General features: G+C 43.4%; 1 pseudogene; it reads right to left on the bottom strand.

Annotated features, from left to right (window-relative positions):
• Window positions 1-15,162: 15,162 nt before the first annotated feature.
• On the bottom strand, window positions 15,163-15,951 carry LOC102532060 (large ribosomal subunit protein eL8 pseudogene; annotated as a pseudogene).
• Between the last annotated feature and the right edge of the window lie 2,276 nt (window positions 15,952-18,227).

Here is an 18,227-nt window from a genome sequence, read left to right as displayed (position 1 = left end):
TTGTTTATCTATTCTACATATGCCTGTCAGTATCTACAAGTTTTGAAATGCCGGTCTTTCCCTTCCCACCCCCTCCTTCCCCTTGGCAACCACAAGTTTGTATTCTATGTCTATGAGTCTGTTTCTATTTTGTATTTATGTTCATTTTTTTTATATTCCACATATAAGCGATCTCATACGGAATTTTTCTTTCTCTTTCTGGCTTACTTCACTTAGAATGACATTCTCTAGGAACATCTATGTTGTTGCAAATGGTGTTATGTTGTTGGTTTTTATGGCTGAGTAGTATTCCATTGTATAAATACACCACTTCTTCTTTATCCAGTCATCTGTCGATGGGCATTTAGGCTGTTTGCACCCTGCACTTATTATATTGTTTGGCAACTCTACTGTCAAACCCTTATATGTCTATTTTCATTGTTATTCATAATCTAAGGGTCTAACATGGTGCTTGACATCCCACAGGGACTGATGTGAAGTAGTTGAATACATACCTGGAGGAATGACAGATGAACCTTAAACGTGGCCCGTAGTGATCTCCTGTGTCTCTGTAGGCTGAACATTTCAATGTTCACTCAAAATTTAGCCCAACCTGGAGGGCTATTGTATTAAAGTCTCTAAGCAAAATGAAATACCTCTTTGCGTGTTGGTATACTTGTCCTTGGGCCAAACTTTAATTTTTTGAACCTGTCTAAAAGCATCCCCATTGGTGACCGAATTAAGTCCAAATTCCTTGCTCCTGCTCGTACCCAGTGTTGCAATGTGGAGTCAGGTCATCTGTCCCATGCACGCTGCTGTCCAGAACTCCTGGCCTGACCCTCCATGCACTCTTGTTCCTCTGCCTCTTTGCATGACTTCCTGTCAATCAAGAATACCCTTCCTCCATCTCTTTTGCTTGGGAAGCTCCCCACATATTTGGGAACCCAAATCAAGCGCCACCTCCCTTTTTTCCTCAAAACTTTAAAATCTCTCCCCGTCCCCCCCACCTTTTGCTGGTACCTTTTATAGCATTTTGTTTATGTCATATTTATTGTGTTGCTCACGTTTACCTGGAATTACTAGAAATCCTTGCCTCTTTATGGTCAGGTGCTCTATTCGATTAATTTGGTTATCCCTCGAACCTGGGAAAATACCTGGTACAGATTAAATCTTTGCTGGATGAGCAACTGACTGAATGAATGCACGGGTGAGAGAGAAATACATGTAGAATGGCGAGGATGCATTTTTAATTTATGAAAGATGGTGAGATAGTTTATCCATAATCTGAGATCAACAGACATTCCTAACATGACCTCCTGGGTGACAGGCTTCTGGGAAAGCAGCCACTCTGATCAGTGCCTGACAAATATTAGGTGTTCAGTAACACTTTTTTGACTGAATGAAATAAATGAATGAACATGTGTTCTGAGATTCTCATGCAATTATGTAGGTTGACCTTTGGCTCCATTTATCTTACATTTGGTGATCTTTTATTACATGCCCTCTGCATTTCTTTTCTCTGTCCCTGTTTAATTCCTAAGCAGTGGACGCTAATGCCCTTATGATATATTGTGAAAGATGATACAGAGAAGTTTAGAAACTTTGTGAAATATGGTACCAAGTAAAGGCTCACTGGTTATTTTAAAAATTGTCTTTCCTTCCTTGGGTTTCTAGCATCCGAGATCATTAAAAATAGATAGCATTTTAGACCATTTTAAACACCTATCTTGCTTTATTTCCAGCATTTATTTTGCTGTTTCTTTCTGCGGTTCTTTGAGGTTGAAGAGAGAAACCTCAAGGTCACTTTCAATATCAGAAGGTTTCACAGCTCAGGGCCCATGTTTCTATTTGTAGATTGCTTTATTCACAACATTTTGCAGCTTTTTATAAAAAGAAGGTTTGCAAAACAGTCATTTATACTTAAAACTTTGCTTTCTAAAACTTGAAACTCAGATTAATGGGGCCAGGCTAGTATCATTTGGATTTAAAATGTGAGGAGAAATTGGGAATGATACTCTTAGCTACCTCAGGAATGTAGCTACACCTCTTCTCCCAAGACAAACATTTATTGAGCACCTGCCATGTGCCAAGTACACATAGTCATGGATGAAGGGTTCGGGCTGTCAAAAAAGTTTAATGCTTTTTATTACAGATTTTATGGTTAACAATTCAAGTTCAGTTCATGCTTTCTAACTATGTAAGTTTTATGTGTGTATAATCAATCGTAAAAATGTTTATTGTTTTCATGAGTGACACCATACTTAATAAATATCTGTTGAGTGAATAAATGATTGACAAGTAAAAACATAAAATGTGGAGAGCATACTCAGCTAGATGAACTATCTCACTAAGGAGGTCAAATTCAAGTCGTTTATTGATGTTAACGTCTCACCAGCAACTGAACAGCAGACAGCAGTTTCCCTTCTGATCCTAATAATCTCTCTTTCTAGTAATCCATCTGGGACAGGACTGAAAAATCCTCTCCCTCCAGCATCAGTGCAGCTCAGCCCCATCTCCTACGTCTTATTTCCTCACCCGCTTCGATTTGCTTCCTTGGAGCATAGTATCCATATCTGTTTCCTTCCTAAGTGGCAAGTTTCTTTGAAACAGGAACTTCCTCGTCCATCTTCTCCCCACCCTGATGCCTGCCGTGATGTGTCATGAATGTCTGTTGAATAAATCCAGACTTTCTCAAAAGAATAACAGATCCCACCCACAAAACACCAAAGACAGAGATCTCAGCCTGCTGGCATTTTAATTAACTAATCAAGTAATCTATCTATTTATTTATTTATATTGAAGTACAGTCAGTTTACACTGTGTCAATTTCTGGTGTACAGCATAATGTTTCAGTCATACATATACATACGTATATTCATTTGCATATTCTTTTTCATTGCAGGTTGCTATATGATATTGAATGTCGTTCCCTGTGCTACACAGCAGAAACTTGTTGTTGATCTATTTTATATATAGAATTTAGTATATGCAAATCTCGAAGTCCCAATTTATCCCTTCCCACCCCTTTGGTCCCTTGGTAACCGTAAGTTTGTTCCTACGTCTGTGAGTCTGTTTCTGTCTTATTAATAAGTTCATTTACGTCTAAAATACCATATGCTGTCACTCATATGTGGACTCTGTTGACATTTTTATTCTGCTGCATCTTGTCCACACCTTCTGTCTTCCCCTCCCTCCAGCCTCCCTTCTTCTCCTGGCAGGGCCCTTAATGTTAAAAGAACAAACACATTGAGTGGCTGAGTCATTGATTGGATCTCAGGGAGTGAGGAAACATGCCTGGAGCAGGGGGCGGGGGGGGGCCTGCTTCCGCTTCTCCAGGCTCGAGGCACGAGGCTGCTGGTGCAAAGCCCCATGTGAAAGCTTGCATGCTGGACAAGTTGCAAAGGAGCATGCGTTCAGTTTTGCTCTGAGGCAGTGTCAGAAATCAATACCCAACACACACAAGGCGGCGAAGGCTGGGAGGCTGGCAGGGCTGCCTCTGACATTTCAGGAGCGTCTCAGCGGTTCCCTGGGGTGATGGTCTGGCCTCGTTCAAGCCCGTGTGGTGCTGGGCAGGGGGAGCCTGAGCTGTTCTCTTCAGACAGCCCGGAGCAGTTTTTGATCCGTGTGAGCCAGTGGAAGGAAGACCTTCTACCCTTGGCTTGTGTCCTAGCAGGGCCTGTTTTAATTCACTGAATTGATTTGTAGGGCTGATGTCATTTTACAAAGTGATTCATTTGGTGGCTGGGCAAGAGAAATGAGGAAAAATGAGCCATTCTTGATGGATTCCTGAGGCTGACCCATGCAAGAGGTAGGTGTCTGTCCTCATCGGTTGGCCAGGGCGTGGACAAGGTCCCGGCATACCTTCTCTGAGACAGCATGCGCAGTGTCCAACCCAGTGCCTGGCGGAGCGCTGTGCTCCTGGATCTTAGAGCCCTTCTCCACTGTTGTCACCTCTAAGTCTCTTCTTGGAATTAATATAGATGTGAATCCATTTTTTTTTTAATGGAAATACTGGGGACTGAACTCAGGACCTTGTTCAAGCTAACCACACACTGTACCACTGAGCTATTGCCCTCTCCAGATGTGTATCCATTTTAAGCAAGCTTCACATAAGGGCCATGTATATGTCTGTGATAGGGAGCTATTTTTGACACTTCTCATTCATTGGGCCCATTAGCATCCAATTATCCTTGTTGGGGTATCAGCTCTTCTCCCTGATCCCTTTCTTCCTGCAACCCCCAGCACCCCCAATTGTTTATCTGATGGGTCCTGAGGCTCACCTCTCTCTTGACATATGGTTAACAGGGCATCATAATTGGTCTTTCTGTCCGCAGATTCTTCTGTTTCCTCTTAAGGACCTCCTCTGCTTTCAGAGTCCTCTTAACACAGAAAGGATCATCTTCATTTCCAGGTAGACTTGCTGATGCTTTTCATTATCACCTGTAGAGCATTTCCCAAAATATTTGAATTGGGCCACTGCACCTTTGCCTCAGCCCACATATCAAACCCTGTCTCTAGCCTCTCCTTTCTTTTCCAGGAAGGCAGGACTGTTTGTCCCATCTCAAACATCACTGTACTGTTAACTAACTTGTAAGACAAGCTCCTCTCCATCTGTCAAGACTCTGCTCAGACACCATTTCATTTCCAGAGCTCTCCATGTTTCCTACCCAAAGAATTAATCATTCTACCCGCTTCTGATCCCTCTTACTGTTTCATGTCCCTTTGCAGTAACATGTACAATTCAGTGTTATTTTACTATTGATATTTATTTTCATAAAATCTTTCATAAAATCAATGTGAAGCTGTGAAGGCAGGAACTTTAATTTATGTTTGAATTTCTCTGCCCACTGTGGTGCCTGCTAGTTATCTAGGGGTTCTTTGACAAAAGTCTGAGCTAGTTTTCAAATTCGATGCATCCCTTGGTTTTGACCACTCATGAGTATGACATATTGACATTTTGGTATTTATTGGTTGTTACTACTACTCTGGAGGTTGGCTACAGATACCATGCCATCTTAAAAATAAGATCCTGTTGGATCCTGACATTAAACGATTCTTAATAGGGTTCTGATCCGTGTACTTCTTTTTGTTTACAACAGCACCTCTTAAATTTTTTGCTCTCAGAATTCTGGACCCTGATGCAGGCAAAACTCCTCATATATTAGTAAAGTGTCCATCGACTTCCCAAAGTCTATCCAAGAGACAGACTTACTTAGAAATCTCTGATGGAGAATTATCTTTTAGAAAGACAACTCCATCTTGATTTTCCTACTTGGTGACTTATCTGTGGGAAAGACAGGCTTATAAGTGGGGAAGCCAGGTCTCATGATTTGTATTTTCATTACTTGGGAGCAGCCTGAGACTAATTGGTCAGGCACTGAAATCAGCATGATCCTCAGGTGGTTGTATGTTTCCACAGGACTGGTTTGAGTCATTCATTTCCATGGTTACTTGGTGGCAAGAAAACCCACAGTCTCTTCATATCCATCATCCATATGTATTGATGCATAACTCACAGTGGGTATGCGCCCAGGCTGTGGAGTCAGAGTGTCTGAGTTTCAATCCTGGCTCCATCAAGGAGTGTGACCTTCGGCAAGTTACTTAAATTCTTTCAGCTTCTGTTTCCTCATCTGTAACATGGGAATGATACAAATTGCCTTGGGGGGCAAAATCACAACATGACCCATCATAGAACATCAAAAGGTTTATGCAGAAGGCTTGGCTTGGTGGCTGGTGCAGCCTGAAAAACATTAGCTACTTACTATGACCACTTTTATTTGTTACTCTCTTTTGTTTGATGCATTAAGAGTTGACTCTCCTAGACTTGGTTTTCATTTACTTTTTGTACATTTGATAAGTGTTAATATTCGGTGGAAGGGAATGTTGTGATTTTGAAAGATCAAAATTGCCATTCTTCAAACGAACACACATTCTATATGCCAAGTAATTTTAGGGATGAAAATTCGGGAGGCAAAAAGGCCAACCATCAACGTCGAGCCCAAGGCTTGTTAAACCTTAAGTTAGGATGAGAAAGTTATTTGAAGTGTTTGTCTGATATCTCTTGTATTTTCTTGAAGTAACTATATATATTAGTAAGTGATTAGTGTCTAATTCTTTCAGTTTTCTGCTAACCCTTTGGATTGCCCAGTAGGGAACAGGAGGTAAAGAGACATTCTAGTCTTAGCTCTTAGAACTTAGGAACTGACTGAAAAAAATATATTCAAATTGGTATTTAAACAGTTTTGAATATGTATCTTGTGCCAACCTCCGCCCTTGTGTGGAATGTCTCCATTTTCATAAATCTGTGAGACGGGTCTTATTACTTGATTTTAGAGGTGAGAAAATTAAGGTCTGGGGAGGTTAAAAAGATTATGTTTTCAAAAGATACTTTTTCTACTGAATGGATGTTAATTTGGACTTTTGTCTGGTTTTACTGACTTCAGGTGAGCTGGATTGAGGGAGGACTGAGTCACCGGCACGGTAGATGAGTTGTTCTCTCGTTTGAATAGTAGGGCTTTTAGAGCCTGCGTTGTCAGGAAAAACACTCCTTTGAATGCCGCTTTTTGTTTAGAACAGAAATTGTCATGTTAAACACTTCTGATTTGGCTGCAGAGCAAGCAACAACATGCCATCCCGAAATATCAAGGAAGGAGAAGCACTTGGCAAGCTGCCTCCATTTCTCATCCCAAGGAGACCTTTGACGGAGGTTGTATCAAATTCTGCTCCACATCCCTTCAGTGGGGTTCAGAGACTGTCCCTTGAGGTAATCTCTTTAGAACAACATCATTTGCCTAAATATTCATTTGACACTATTCTACTCTTTGTTATTATTAAAGTATTTGAAAAGGTAGCTTTCCATAATGGAATTAAAGACATTTTTATTTGTGTGTGTTGGGTGAGATCAGTGATTCTCAACCAGGACTCAGTTTAGCCCCTCAGGGGACATGTGTCATTGTCTGGAGACATTTTTGTTTGTCCACAGCTGGGGGCCGCTCCTAGTGGGTAGAGCCAAGAGATTCTGCTAAGCATCCTACGATGCACAGAACAACCCCACCCCCTCCCACCCACACGGCAACAGAAAATTATCCGGTCCAAAACGTCAATAGCATCAAGAAACACCGGGTTAAATTTAATTGCCATCACATCTCTTCCATATTTCTAATGAGAGCCCACTTAAAAATATTTCTTCCTTCCAGCACCAGCAGAGTTAATGTGGTGTTGAATTCTGTGGCTTTGTCTCAACTCCCAAGTCTGAGATGATCAATGCCTCAAATTTTCTCCTTGCTGTCAGTTATTGACTTTTTCTCAATCTCTGGTATCCAAGCTCTTGTGGCTGAGGGATGCTTGCAGGATGATGCGGGGGCTGAAGGAGTGCTTGCACCGTCTTCTACCTCCTGAAATGTGTCTTTAACAAGATAGAGAAAAACTATCTAATAAAATCAATTTACCACCAGGCCAATGAAGAGACTCAGGAGACAGGAATAGATGATCTTGCTGATAAGAATTAAAAATATGACTTGAATATTTTTGAGGAAATAATTTATTTATGTGGTGGGTAAATTCCTCTCAAGTCATTTAAAAATATGATTGTTACATTCCTGAGACAAAGAATCCTCCATTTACCTGCCAACCATTCTGGGTGTTTCCCTGGCATTCCGTCTTCAGCACACTAAGTGAAATGTGACGCTGGTGTGGTTATTTTGTGTCAAATTTCAGTCTGACTTTCCAAATCTTGTTTACATTCATGCACTAAGTAACAAGTTAATTTTTAAAACCATTTTTTATGCCTAATATAGTTTAACACTCTGTTAGCCCTTAAGTAATGCAAATATGAACAGAATATGGTTCTTGAGCTTGAAAAATTGATGACGTTTAGTGAAAAGAAAGATTTTTAAGCTGATATTTATAATTAACTGGGTCAGTGCTATACAAGGAGAAGTGCAAATCTCTCTGGGAACACACACAGGGGAAGTTATGTTTAGGAAATTGAGAAAAAATTTATGTACAAGGTAATGAATGTGTTGGGTATTGAAGAATGAGTAGGAGTTTTCCAGGTAGAGGAGTGACAGACAAAGGCAAGAAGATATTAACAAACAGAGATTGATGTCCTGTGACAGGAATATGATTTGAATAGGGATGAATGGCATGAGATGAAGCTGAATTTTATTCTCCCAAATATGGTGAGCTCCTTGGGGGAAGGAGATCTGCCCTATTCTTTGTATGCCTGGTGCCTGGGACAGCACCAGGCACATAGTATCTCATCCACATCAACGCCAACATCAGCAAGGGATGCTTGCTCCAAGGCTCTAAGCAGAGAGATGGTATGATTAGACTTGGAGGTACCGGGAGAGGATAGATAGGAACAGAAGTAGGAAGTCTAGTCATAAGGAAACTGTGATCAGGACTAGTGGTCATGAGGACGATGGCAGAAGAAAAAAAATGGAAGAGGAGGGAGTCTGTGGATAATTGGTAAGGGGTAGTTGGAGCTGCCATTGTTCATACTAAATGCAGCATATACTTAGAACAATCTAGTTCTCAGAATGTCCTATTTGAGGAAGCACCTTCAGATGCCATGGATAAGCAGTGCTCTGGCTGAGAAATATTGGTCTGAAGATTTGCTGGCTCACATGGTGATTGTTTCCCATGCTTTGTCTTCAAGGACCTTGGCTACTGGTTTCTGACCCATCTTGCTTGGCTTTGGCATCTCTTGTGACCTCCCAGGATGGATCTTGGCCTCACCATCTCTTTGCCTTTCTGACCCACCACTCCCCACTTTAATCACAGACTCAAACTGTTGCCTGATCTCTAGATTCTGGTGACAGCCTAGTCCCTTGCTCTTCGCCCACCAAACCCGTTGCCCAAGCACATCACACACAAGAAGAGGCAAGCGAATCTTTTCATCACTTTGATGATAAAGCTGGCATTCCTTTTACGTTCCAACAACTACAGAAAAGTATACAGTCTTTCTTGGTATCCATGGGGAGTGGTTCCAGGGCTCCCACCTGCAGATTCCAAGATCTGTGGATGCTCAAGTCCCTTATACAAAATGGTGATGGTACAGTTGGCGTGGGTTTCATATCTGCGGTGTCAGAGGGCTGACTGTATTTTACCACAATAGCCCTAATCTATTCCCCTTCTTAACAAGATATATAAAAATTTATTAACATGTCTGTTTCTACCAAATGAAGTTGTAAAAACCATTCTTGTTATTAACACTGATCTGGGATATTTTGAGGGTATAAAATCAACCCTAGCGTGTGCAACAAAAAGAAACCAAATAACAAATTTTACTTTGACCAAATTTGCTGTGAGATTTACATTTCTGAGTCTCTCAAGGACCAGAGCACAGCAGTTCTGACCGCCTTCACATTTTTTAGATTTGATGGTGCCAGTAGATTTTCTCAACATTTATACTAAAAGGAATGTACTTCGTGAATTCCTTCAGGGCAGGATGATTCTGATTTTATTTGTGGAACAGCTCCTCCTTCAGCATGGCTTGGTATAAAAGAATGCATTTGAGGTCTGCTGTGCTGTTTAAAATCAGAAGGTTTCATGCAGCAACATTGCCAAACAGCATGTTAGGGAAAGTGCACAGGCCAGTGAGATCTGGGTTGGACTTTCCAGTCTGCCATTTTCTTGATGCAAGATACTTAACTTTCTTTATGCCTCAGTTTATAAAATTAGCATCCCAGGGTTGCTGGGAGCATAAAATGAGAGAGAGTATTCAAAGTGTCAGCAGGTAGGCTCTTCGACAGAAGTTGAAGATTCTGGCTCAAGGTCTGGCTCATGGTCAAAGAACACCAAGCCACATAATTGCCCTCATCCTCTGTTAATGCATCAACAATTTAAACTAGTCAGTTCATCTGGTGCAATGTGGTCATAAAGATATATATTTTTTCCAATTTTAATCTTTTTATGCATGGAAATTGGATAGACATGGAACCCAGGGGCTTAGAGTTAATAAGAAGTAACTCAGTCCATGGCTTGCAAGGCAGAGTTGGGGCCGGGTCGTGAGGGAGAATAGACAGATGTGTTCCACCTTATTCTATCTACTGTTAACCAGCCTCTACACAGAACCATGTTCTTCACATTTGCTTTTTGTGACCACCCTGCAAGGAGATGATACTGATCCAATTTACAGATGAAGTAAACAGAAGCTTGGAAAAGTTGAGCAACTTTCTAAGATCACATGGTCAGTAAGGATGGATAGCTGGGTTGGTTTTATTTCAAATTTCACATCGTTCTAATTTGCCACGCTGCCTTCTGGGGACTGGAAATGAGCCTACTTGCAGATACTGAAAAACATGTGGGAGTTTGACATCTCTGCTCCCACAAGGTAGGTGGCCTGCATTGAGGGTGTCAATAAAAAGGAGGATGGATTCAGCCATGGTGGGGGGAGCAATCTAAGTCTTCTAGAAGGCTCTGCCTGTAATCCCCAGGATCCCTGCTCAGTCTTTGTCTTCACTGTCCCCATGGGCTGTACCCTGCTTCCGGCTGAGGAAGGGTGTGATCTTTATTGTGGGTCAGTGGTATGCAGGCATCGAGGTAGGGACATGTCCTATGTTATACCTTAATGAAAAGTTCCATACAAACATGGTTTAGAGTAAAACCCTCATAATGGCAAATAAAGATACATTCCAGACACCCATTAGCCAAGAGTTTGACTCATCAACACTGCCCAGAAATGATTAAATGTCATTGACTAAGCGTGACGTAAGTAATAAAGAAACAGCAAGACGTTTTGTCAATCGCTCTTAACTTAAAGATGTTTGGTTGTTTTTTTTGTTACTGTTGTTTAGGGGGGAGTTAATTAGGTTTATTTATTTATTTTAGAGGAGGTACTGGGGATTGAACCCAGGATGTTATGCATGCTTGAGCTATACCCTCCCCCTTAACTTTAAGATGTTAACTCTTGGTCTGATGCACAGATGTTGGCACTCAGGCAACCTAGATAAAAGCACAATGTAGAGAAAGAGGTGAATTAGGGATGAGCGTGGAGAGGAAGGCAGAGTGGTAGATGCTCTATATCCTCGTCTCCTCCAACTTCTTGGCATCCAGAAAGGCAGATGCAGATGGAAGGGGACAAACTGCATTTTATTCCGTCTGAAGATTGTTTCCTTTTGAAGCTTTTTGTGAGACAGAAAATAACCAATGTAGCTTCAGCCTCTTTCTATTATTAGTGTTAGTGACTCTGGGATAATATTTTTAAAAATATAGTCTACCAATGTATTTTAGTCCTCATAAATTGTGTGGTCCAAAGGGCAAGGGGTCAGTAAATGATGCTTAATATTCTTGTTACTAATGCACAACGGGCACTGCCTTGCGGGCAGTGATTGATGTGGAAAATACAGATGCGGCTACTCATCCAGGACGGTCTGAAAATCTGGGAGGTTAGGAGCAATCCTGGCTTGGCTGGTCATAGATGCAAGAAGAGGTGAGGGAGGGGGTTGTAGGGGGTAAAGGCAGTGATGCCTTCATGGGTGCACCATGCGAGTAAAAGTGGCATCACATCCTGAGACAGGCCAGGCCAGCGCCAACGCAGGGACGTCGTACACCCTGGCTTGGCCCCAGCTTGTCGCGTCATGGCGTGCTGGGAGTCAGTGGGACTGCACCTTGGAAAAGGCACTGAGGGGTTATAGATGGGTGGAGCTGATCTTCTTGCAAGGAGGAATTTGTGGACCAAAAGAGCAAGTTAGAAGGAGGGTGAAATTGTCTTCCTGTGGTCCGAGAGTAACTGAGGGCAGAGACCACGTTTACTCAGTTTTGCAGTCCCGCAAAGCCCACACAGCACCTGGTATAGATTACGCCCTCAATTAATGTCTGTCGAAAGAATGGCTATAGATAATGGCGAATGGGCCCCAAATAATGGCATAGGGCAGAGGGTGGTTTGGCCGCCTTGGCTGTGGTGGTCATTAACACCACGTAGAGCGGGGCACACCCAGAGGACATCAACCTGAAAACAAGGCTCAGGAGACCATGTCCAAGTTCCAGCCCTCTGTCACCTTCCATATGTGTTACAGGAATAAGGAACTTGAGGAAGGCTGGGGGATTTCCACCAAAATTCAAGGGTGATCGTTAATGTATTTCTTGGTTGAGGGCCCAGTTCTACAGCGTAAAACCCCGACACCTGGCCCTCTGCTGTGGCTGGATGTGATTTTTTTAAAAGAACTTAGAGATTTTAAAGTCTCACTGAGGAGGAAAAAAAAAAGGCTTTAAAATGAAGGATTCATTCACAGACTATGTGTGTTATTTGTTTGGTTCATCTCAGTGCCTGGGAAGGTGTAGGTTCTTAAGAAATACTGATTGAATTGAAATCATTCACTAGATGATCCTGTAGCACCTGGCGTGTGCCGGGCCATCGGGCCAGGTGCAGACTTGCTTCTTTCAAAAGGGAGCTCAGGGTCTAGCGGAAGAAACAGGCAAATAAGCAGGTAATGACCGCGTGACATGGGAAGTGTCATGACAGAGCAATGAACGGGATTTTGATGGCAGTGGTACTCTTCTTCCACGTCAGAGACACTCAAATGCGGCTGAAGGCCGCCTACGTGTGCCTTTTACTTGTCTTTTCAGTGTTGGTCAAGCCAGCATTCAAATTTTTTTTTCATCTGTTGTTATCATTTACAAACAAGTTTTATTTTCCTGTAAAATTTTGAATTACTGGCTTTCCTTGAAAATTTGGTTGCTCTGGCAATTCTGGGCCCCTATTTCCATGTGGCAATGATTTGGAGGCTGAGGGATGGAGGCTCCATTCAGATGGGATGGGTGCTCCCCGAACCACACTCTACTCGCCCCTCAGCACTCAGGCTACTGTTCGTGACCACAGACAGTCATGCCCACGGTGCTGTTTCCCTGTCATAGAAATAAGGAGGGAGTGAAGTATCTTCTGTATCATCCAAACTGCAATAAGGGAATAAATGGAAGGTACATTGAGAGGGTAATCTGTTCTGAGCAAGAAAAGGAGAGAGCGAATTTCTTTGTACATATGAAACACACTCCTGGGTGGTTAAGGTACAGACCTGTGCAAAGTGATGTAGTTCAAGATGTCTTTATGAAATAACCACAGTAAGAACCGTGGGCCAAACTAAAAATAAAATTACCGAAATTTCAACAGGGTTTACATTTGAATGAAGATAGATTAAGATGTTATAAAGTCAGTAAGAGTGAAGATATTTGGGGGGCGCCCTGAAGCTTTTAAGAGATAGCAAGTTTATCAGAAAGGACTTTCTAGGTACAGTGAAATCCTGTGTCAGGAACAAAGATAAACGTGCACAACTAGAAACACTGCTACTTGGTGTGTTGAGTGTCTGAGAACCGGGACCCACTTCATCGGCAGGGGTCCACGCTGAGGGCTTAATGTCCTACGGTTACCGTCTTAAAATTCTTAATAATTTTATCTTTGAATTTGTGCTTTGCAGATGAAGTCTGATGGGACAATGGAGCAAACACCAGGTTTGGAGCCTCAACTCATATGCGGTTCCATCCCTGGCACCTCACTGTCTCCATTTCTGGGAAGGAGTCTCAGCCAACTGCTTCCCCACCTTGGTACCCCAGGCCTTGCCTGCTCCCCATTTCCCACCTCATGACTCCTGCTATGCTCTGCCCCTAGTGGGGGTCTGGGTGTGGATGTGGGGACAGCCAGTGCTGGATGTGCATGTCCTATGGCATCTTGACGCAGGGCACAGTGGTGGCTGTCTCCATCCTGGGCTGGCAGTGCTGGGGTGCTTTTGGTGGATGACTTGGCTGGAATGACTGTCTTATCTGCCCTTAATCTGGCATGTCCTGGCCGAGACATTGCAATGCCCATCTGCCATAAGTTGGGATGGTTAAGCTCACAGTGAGAGAAGATATCCAGCTCAGCTTCCCTATTCATGGTTGGGGCTTGGCGTCTTGGTCCAGCAGCTGCTGTGGGGCGGGTCCTGGCAGTCGAGGGATCACGAACCAGCATGTAGACATGCTTGCCCAGGGAGGGGTCTGCAAGAGGCTATTGTGACTGCCTCTTCGTCACTCTGTTGGTGAAGGAGAGAGTCCCGCCCTGGGGTTATTGGGATGGTGGCACACATGACACTTGAGCCTAGACAGATGTGATTGACAGCAGTTATTAATCACCTGTACCTGTTCCTTCCAGGGAGGAAGAAATCACATGCCACACAGAGGGGCTTCACTTGGGAACAGGGGCTGCAGGAAGCAGGCTTTGTAGTATTAAGAGGTAGAAGTGACCCTGGTTTCCATGAAAGGATGGGATTGGCTTGTTTGAATAATTCCATGGGACTGAAGCCTGCTACGTGGGAACAAGCAGGCCCTGTGCCTGGGCCCCGTGATAAGGAGGGGTGTTTGGCAAGGGGACCTTATCTGCGGGAACAGAGCGGGGAGGGGAACTCGTCGCTAGGACATTTGAGACCCTCCTGGCTTCAGGTGTCAAGGCAGCACGTAATGTTAAATCTTAATTTTGGGTCTTACACCATAGGGTCTACACTCACCTCATGGGTCTCCCTGTGCCTGATGAAATGTGACATTAAACAATGAATAAAAAACATCCTGACAGGTAGAGAGAACTGTGGGAAGAGACAGAGACAGAGGGAGACTGGGGAGAAATGAAAAAGCTTTACATTTTAGTACCTTTCATGTCACTTTTTTTTTTTTTGCTGTTATGTGAACAAGGGGCCTTGCATTTTCATTATGCATTGGATTCCACAAATCGTGTAGCTAGTTCTGCTCAGAATTTAGGGGAGGAGTTGTGTGAGTTAGTTACCAGGGGCCACGTTCCCATGTTACTTACTTTCGTTACCTATTTGACCCCCCAGGTGTTTGAGTTTGGGGCTGTGACACATAGGATGCGCCGTGAAATGAACTGTGAAATGTGCTGCCTGCGAAACCCCAGCCCTTAGGTAGTCCCTGGGGTTTCTCCTGGGGTATGGGGTCTCTATTCCCAACAATTATTCTGATTCTGTTTGATCATTGACATGTAAAGGCGAGTCATAAGGCACTGAGATGAATCCTTGATCATTGCCATTTTTAGCTACTAATTAATGCTATGGACCATCTGATCATAAACCTGCTCTCCTTTTTTGGTAGTAATTGGTAACCGGTCCAGTGAGTCTTTTTTTTTTTTTTTTTTTTTTTTTGCCTGACACAGGCTGAAGAATTTTTATTACTTTTATGTGCAGAAAACTTGGCAGGGTATACTTAGCCCAGTTTGGTGGCCAGTCCTTTGGCCTTTGCCCTTTCCAGCTTGGCAACATGAGCCACTGATTTTGGACCCAGGACATTGCCTCCCCAGTGATGCCATCATATCGGTCCTGATGGCTTCTGCCAGCTTGGCCAGAGCTCCTTTGTCTCCCGAGTTCACTTGCGTGAAGGCAACAGTGGTGCAGGTCTCCCTGTGCACCAGGAGCCCCAGCCTGGCCGTCCCCTTGATGACGCAGTGGGGGACCCCCATCTTCCGACACAGCACAGGCAGGAAGACAACCAGCTCGGTGGGGTCCACGTTGTGTGCAATCACCACCAGCTGAGCCTTCTTGTTCTCCACCAAGGTGGTGACAGTATTAACCCCTGCTCGAAGGACGGGTGGCCTCTTAGTGGGGACAATTCCTTGGCCAGCAGCATTCATCTCAGCCCCGGGGGGCCGGCATCCTCGCTTCTTCTCTTGTTTCGTCTCTAGTCTGTACTTGTGGGTGAACTTAAGCAGCTGAGCAGCTGTTCCGCGGTCCAAGGCCTGGGTGAACCGGTCAATCGCAGGAGGCACTTTCAGCCACGTATCGAGGACAGCCCTTTGCTGCTGCGGCCGGATGGAGCGGGGACATTTGACAAAGCGGGTGAGGTCCCTTTTGGGCTGGATGTCCTGTCCACTGCCAAAACTCTTGGGCCTTTCCTCAAACAGGGGATTTGCCACCTTCTGGGCCTCCTGCTTCTCCACGACAGCAGGGGCGGGGGCCACCTTCTTCCCCTCCGCCTTCTTTCCCTTCGGCATCTTGAGCGGCGGGTGGAGAGCCAGTGAGTCTTAATCTGGCTGTCCCACTGTGAGTTTAAAGCCATTATTTTGATTATCGACTTTTATTTTTTAAGTGCTAGGAAACAACAAGTAACTGAGCATGCTGTGAAATAGTTTTCCTCTTGCTAAGGGAATATGTTGGTTGCTGGTGAGGGACTTGGATTCAAGGGGATCCTGCAGGAGCTGGGCTGGCTGTGGCTCCGTGGACTGTGTTTCTGTTGTGAGGCTTCTTGGGTTTGGTGGCAGGACAAGCTGTGTTACTTTCCATTCGCAAGTTGAAAGGGTCTCAGTGTTAATTAAACGGGGGAAGAAGTTAGAAAAGCCCAAATAAAATCTGAATGACTCATTGTTATGGGTGAGAATCTCAATCTGATTTATATGACCCCCCCTTTTAAGTGAAAATCATTTTATTGCTCTCAATTACAAAGAACATTTCTAACCAACTGCTAAAAATAAAAGAAGTACGCCCTGCCAAAGAGAAGTCCTCCTGGGCCTCGTTAAGGAAGAAAAAAGGTTCATTTATAATTAAAATTGTTCCTCAGAGGCAAATGAACACACATGTTCTTAACCTAATTTCTCTGTGTGCATGGGAGCATGCGTGTGTGTGTGCACGCGCGTGCGTGCAGGTTATACAACTCCTGTGTTTGCTTACAGTATTGATTTGCATAGGGAATCCCCTTTCCTAATGAGCAAAGTCAAAACCATCCAGACTCAGAAGCCTATTTTCTAAAATGGTGATGTCAGATCATAGAGTGGGCCCCATAAATACCACCCCCTTCCCCATCTGGATTTTGAACCAACTGAAAAATAAGGTAAAGGAAGAAAGTGGGTGGAAAACAAAATACTACCCATACGAATGGCAGAAGTGGTTACTATGAGATGCGGCTTAAGAATGAGAACCAGATGGACATCTCAGTAGTAAACCTCCAGCGTTGGTCGGGCTCACCGTTTCGGCACAGGTGGCTGGACGGGGCGGGCCTCGGCACGCTGGAAGCTGGGTGCTGACGCTGACGAGGAGGGTGGAAGCCCCGGAAAGCGGTCACGCAGCTCCGCTGAGATGTGCAGAGCGTGGGAGGAAGTGGGTAGCGGAAGTAGTAGCTTGAACACAGGACGGAGGCAGATGGACCAAGATTACAATTTCAGTGCTAACACTTCTATGAGCTGAGTCAGCCTGAGCTTAATCTCTCTGGCTTTTTCTTTCCTCGTTTTAAAAAGTAATTATTTTCTTTGCATGATTATTGTGGCGCGTGTCCTGGTATATCCACACGTCTAATGAGTGCCGGGACTACAGAAGGTGTTCAAGAAGTGGTTAGTGACTGTTCCAGAGCCAGGGGCTGTGATCACACAGATGTATTATTCAAAATTGAAATGACAGAAGTCTACGAGAGAAAAGTGACTTCAAGAATCTTGGAAGGAGAATAGAATCTATGGCTTTGTATCTCTGTTTGAACATCTTCACAGGGCTCGTCACCAAGGAAAGGGTCCATTCCTCAACTATTAAGATTGTCTCTACGCAGAGCTAGGAGGAGCGGGAGACAGGGAGGAGAATTTCAGATCTTTCTTTAGGGAGGTGTCATTGTTAACGTGAACTTGATCATTGTCCGACGGGCAAGGACCACTAAGACTAGTATGAGTGGATGTTGTGCATTTGGTTCTTTGCCCTGGTTGAATATGTTATGTGCTTTGATTAACCAGAGTGGGTAAAAACAACATGGTACCGAGTAACTGGAAGTCACACGTTTTTTATCTTCCATGTGGAAGCAGATTTTTAAACCAAAACCTTTTACTCAACTGATTCTAGGGTAATACTTGAGTGACATTATATGTTAGAACTCAGTTTCTATCTGCTACTTATAACAGAGATCTCTGTTTAAAATCCATATAAATTTGAAGTCTCCTTGGGATAGTCCCAAGTTTTGTGTTATATTCCAGTTTTATAAATGGCTATATTTAAGCAGGAAACTGTCAGTACAATTGTTGGCTCTGTCATGCTTTTAGTAAAAGTATCAATTTATGACAATTGTAGAGAACAGGTTAAGAATAGCATGAGAAATATTTAAAGAATATTTTTAATGGAAGCGAGGTACACATATAATTTAGAAATAAAATCTTCCAGGAATTAACAGTTTAAAGAAATTCTTCAACTTTTGAAAATACAGCTCAGGACATTTAAAAACATTGATTTCTCCAGTTCCCTTTTCTCTTCCCAAATGTTTTTAACTTTCTCCCATCCATCAGAAATGCCAATATTCTGCCCAGA

The sequence above is a fragment of the Vicugna pacos genome, chromosome 27, assembly GCF_048564905.1.
Source record: "Vicugna pacos chromosome 27, VicPac4, whole genome shotgun sequence".
Taxonomy (NCBI): domain Eukaryota; kingdom Metazoa; phylum Chordata; class Mammalia; order Artiodactyla; family Camelidae; genus Vicugna; species Vicugna pacos.
The sequence above is the reverse complement of the archived record's forward strand: the minus strand, read 5'-3'. Positions and strand labels throughout refer to the sequence as shown.